Below are 5,463 nucleotides of genomic sequence, written 5' to 3' on the forward strand. Positions count from 1 at the left end.
TCTCTCTGGACTTACCATGGAATTTGTTATTTAATGCTATTCTAACTAAAACCAAAACAAAACCCATCAAAGTCACTGCCATCAAGTTGATTCTAACTCATAGCAATGTGTTTCAGGTTTCAGAAACTGTACATTATTATAAGTCCATAAAGTTTCATCTTTCTCCTGTGGAGCCACTGGTATGTTTGAACTGCCAACCTCCTGATTAGTAGTCCAGTGTTTAACCTACTCTTTATTCTAGCTGAAGAAATATCAAAATATTAGACTATTATCATGAAGTGCAGCCAGAGTGCTCCTTGGAGGCCAGGATGGCTAAGCTTCGTCTCTCATACTTTGGACGTATTGTCAGGAGGGAACAGTCGCTAGAGAAGGATGTCATGCTGGGTAAAGTGGAGGGTCAGAAAAAAAAAGGAAGACCCCTAACGAGATGGATCAGCCAGGTGGCATCATTGATGGCGTCAAGTGAGGCAGCAGTAGTGAGGTTGGCCCAGGATCAGACATTGTTTCGTTCTGCTGTGCATGGGGTCGCTATGAGTCGGTTCTGACTCGATGGCACCTGATGTCACTGTGATGAGTGCATATTAGAGCATTGAGTCACATACGCAATCACCAAAATGATGCAATTCATCTTTCGTAGTTAAACATACATATGTATTTTTCCTTATCAGTATAGTGGAAGCACTGCACAGAACTAGCTCAATGACCTACTACACAAAACTAACTCAACAACTTTTTTTTTTTTTCATCTCTTTGGTTACAAGAGTGTTATATCAATTTTGACTTACTCATGAATAAAAACACTAAATTCTGACACATGAAGACTCCATTTGTGTCAGAGTAGAAGCGTGCTCTATAGGATTTTCAATGACTGATTTTTCAAAGATAGATCAACAGGCCTTCCTTCTGAGGTGCCTCTGGCTGGAATGAATCCTCCAACCTTTTGGTTAGTAACTGTGTTAACCCTGTGCACTACCCAGGAACTCCCTGATGAATAAGGGAGAACTAAAGGAAAAGGAATTATGGAGTGCCCTTTCTTTCCATTTTCTTCTATATCATTGTTTTCAGTATAAATTTTAGGGAAGTAATACAAGTAAGGGAGGATACCATAAGATTCCTTTGGGATGTGTGTTTCTTAAAAAAGCATTGCCTGCTTTGTGCATTTGACACAAGTTCTGGTTAGAATGGAAAACATCACCTCTTGGATTGCTCATTGCCCTTGTTTATTCAGTAATAAACATAACACACTTACTTTGGATAGGTTTTGAGTTTCAGTAAACACTCACACACTGAGGCTTCACAAGAATTCTGGGCTTATAGAGTACTACAAAGGTTGCATGCAAATGAATAGCAAGAATGGGATTGAACACACAGATTACAGGCATCCTCTGCTCACACACTTATTCCATTGATCCATTAGACTTCACTTACAAAATACAAATTCAGTGTGTGATCTTTCTGGGTGGGGGGCCTTGTGAAACTGCATTTTCACTGCATATAGTTGGATGCCTGTGAAGGCAACCATGATATCACCATGTCTTGCTTTTTAAGCAATAGCAGCCAAACAACCTGTTCTCCGAATGGCTTTTGCCCTGAATTCTGGTTTGCCTGTGGACATCTCACTGAAAAGAGAGATTCCTATACAGTGACTTAAACCCAGTGTTCTTGCTAAGGGATTCAGGTAGGATAAGGAGAGATGGAGCTTCAAATATGAGTTTTATGTTTTTCCTATTTAAGTTTGAGAGAAACCTCTATAATTCCACTTAAGGAAGGGACAGGGAGAAAAATTCCTGATTATTCTGTTTCCTTCTATAACTACAAATGAAGAGAGATTTTAATGGTAGGAGATAGCAGGAGAGGATCCAATAGTTTCTTTCTACTAGAAGAGAAAAGAATATTTCTGGAAACATCTTCAGAATCTTAGAAAGTGATCTTCATTCCTATAGCCTCAGTTCTGACTTCCTATGACTTCAAATAACTTGCAAATTTACTTGAATCGTGGATTCAAAACGGTTTTGAGTCGGAAAGGCCATGTGACATAATCATGTCTAACTGTCTCCTTTTACAATTTAGGTTAGGTGACTTTTCTGAAGCCACATTACAGTAGCAGCTCCAGGCAAGGATCTAAAGTTACTCTCCCATCATTTTTTATTCTAAAGATACAAATAAAGGATATAGGTTATAATTCTATTTATATAGCATTGAAGTGAGAAAATTATAGAAATGAAGACTATTGATAACCATGGGTTAGGGAAGAGCATTGGTGGTACAATGGGAGAAAGATGAGGTTTCTGCTCTCATAAAGATTTATAGCCTCTGAAACCCTCTACCAAGTCCCTGTGTGTCAGATCCAACTCAACAGCACACTCCAGCCAGGAGTTATGGGCAAAGGTGAGTCCCAGGGTGGGACAAATAGTTAATTCAGTCAGTTGCTGACTAAAATACTGGAAGTTCTAGTCTTTCCATAGATTCATAAGAAGAAAGGCCTGGTGATCGACTTCTGAAAAATCAGCTATTAATCCTATGGAGCACAGTTCTACTCTAACATGGTATCACCATGAATCAAAGTCAACTCAACAATGACTAAAAGTAGAAAAAAGGAATCCTGAGGTCCTTGTGAAGATGGAAATATTCTGCATCTCCACTGAATTGGTATAAAAATCCCAGTTCTTAATTGATACTATAGTTTTTGAAGATGCAGTTACTATGGGAAATTGGATAAAGGGTACAAGGGATATCTTTTACTGTTTCTCATAGCTACATCTGAGTCTACAATGGTCTCAAAATAAGTTGAAAATTTTAAAAGACTGATAAAAGACACATTTAAAGTTTGAACTCATTCCTTCAATGAAAACAATAAAGGATGTTTATTGTTTTGATAATACAATAAACATTGATAATAACTGAAATAAACCCAATCTCTTACGTGGGGTATTTGAGACAGTACCTGGACCCTTACATGCTCTTCCTGATTTTTTATGTCATTTTAATAGTCCATACTCCTCACAATTAATTTCTGTTGCAGGCTGACAAACCCTATTCAAAAGGGCAAGAAGTCATAGCCGCCGAACACATACAATGGAGCTTACATCTGTACCACTGGTGACCAAAGATGTTTGCATTGTTTAGGATCTAAAGAGATGATCAACATCAGGAAGCTCCTAGAAGAAAACATCATTTCATCTCTTCAGGACATATCATTGTAAGAGAAGTTGTTTTGTTTTTAAAAAAAAAAAAAAAAAAAAGAGAGAGAGAGAGAGAAGAAGAATTCCATTGAACACAAAATAGAAAACTACAGATTACTCAAACCATTTAGGGCTCATTGTAAAGAAAACAAAAAATCCTCACCACTGGACAAATAAAAAGCATTCTTATCAATATAGAAAAGATTGAAGTTGTCAAGAACTTCATTCTTCTTGGATCAACTATCAACACTCATGGAAGCAGCAGTCAAGAAATCAAACACGCCCAGGAGACATCAAGGCAAGTGGTTGGGTCCCCTCAGGGTAAACCCCCTCCCAAGGCTAAGACTGAATGGGAATTCACACTCTGATTGGTGAGTACATTCATCACTGATAAGGGGAAGTGAGGGATAAACAACAATGAAGCTGCAAGCTAAGCCCTACAACATTCAATAGACTCCTGTGAACCCGGGTGATTGGCCAACAGTGTGGCAAGACCTGGGCCTCTTGATCCCAGAGTCAGTGACATAGCCACAGAGGATGAAAGTGGAGAATGAAGGGTCCAGCTGATAAGAAGAGAGGGCATCTGCACAAGAACACCCACACTTGCAGATAATACCCACTTGACTTAGCTTCAATGACTGGATGATCAGAGCTCAACTAGAAGAAAGAAGAGGAAAAAAGAATAATATGATACAATTTGATGAACTTGACCTACACCTATGGATGCAGTAGCTCAAAAGAGGGAACAAATCTTTACAGAAAGGATCATTCCCATCCCCTCCATAAACAGAGTAAACAGGGATGGGGAACTTGAACACTGGCTACCCAAAATGGAGAGGCTAAAAAGGCAAGAAGTGACTGTATTACAAGCTTTAAGAGAGATCCTAGATCCACAGGCATGGAAGAAAGTAGAATCTCCACTGAGTAGTATCCAGTGTGTCTGGGTGAGGTTGATGAAAGGAGATGTGGCTAGGTCTCTTGTGATACAATAGTGAATAATTGTTACCAGGACTGATTGTGAAGGTTGGAAGTGTAAAGATAGATGTTTTGTAGCAAAAGAAGGAGAGTGATTGACTTTGCAGTCTACGAGCAGAGGTCCCAGGGACCATCAAGGGAGAAGAGCAGAGAGCAGGACCCTACCCAGAGAAGCAGTGACACCAGAGATGAAGGCAGAGACTATGACGTGGAGCAATGGAGTGGCTGAGGACTTTAGACTCAGAGAGGGAAAGGGGCTGTGTGCTGATGACCGGGGGAAGGCTTGCAGGATATACCCTTTGGTTGGTTGATGATGCATGAAGGGAACTGTAACCATGACAATGAAACGATACACGATAGTATGAATGTAAAGCTAATGTTCTCCCATGTAAACTATCACATAATTCACAATAAAAAATAAAAAGATAGACAGAAAGAAAAAAAAAAAGCATTTGGTTCGACAGCAATTAAGAAATGGGCTGAGTTCAGCCACATTCCACAGACTCCCATTGACCTGGAGATGATGATAGAGTGAAGAGGAAGGGCTCATTGTTCCAAAGTGTGGTGAGACCTAGGGACATCTGAGCCATAGACAAGGACATAGCCACAGAGGGCTAGAGCTGAGATAGAAGCATCCAGCTGATATGAAGTGAGGAGAGATGCACAAGAACACCCAAATTTGCAGATAGTACCCATTTGACCTACCCTAAATGGCTTGATAACCTAACAAGAACAAATGGCTTGATAATCAGAACTTGACTGTTGTTGTTGTTAGGTGCCATTGAGTTGGTACCAACCCATAGCGACTTATGCACAGCAGAACAAAACACTGCCCGATCCTGGGCCAACCTCACTATTGTTGTCACGCTTGAGTCCATCAATGCTGCCACTTGGCCAATCCATCTCATTGATCTCATTGGGGGTCTTCCTCTTTTTCTCTGACCCTCCACCTTACCAAACATGATATCTTTCTCCAGCAACTGGTCTCTCCTGACAATATGTCCAAAGAATGAGAGAAAAAGTTTAACCATCTTGGCCTCCAAGGAGCACTCTGGTTGCACGTCTTCCAAAACGGATCTATTGGTTCTTTTGGCAGCCCATGGCCCTTTAGTATTCTCCTCCAACACCATAATTCAAAGGCATCAACTCTTCTACAGTCTTCCTTATTCACTGTTCAGCTTTCACTTGCATATGAGATTATTGAAAACACACCATGGTTTGGGTCAGGGGCACCTTAGTCCTCAAGCTGACATCTTTGCTCTTCAACACTTTAAAAAGGTCTTGTGCAGAAGATTTGCTTAATGCA

This window comes from Chrysochloris asiatica, unplaced genomic scaffold (assembly GCF_000296735.1).
Source record: "Chrysochloris asiatica unplaced genomic scaffold, ChrAsi1.0 scaffold00333, whole genome shotgun sequence".
Lineage (NCBI taxonomy): Eukaryota > Metazoa > Chordata > Mammalia > Afrosoricida > Chrysochloridae > Chrysochloris > Chrysochloris asiatica.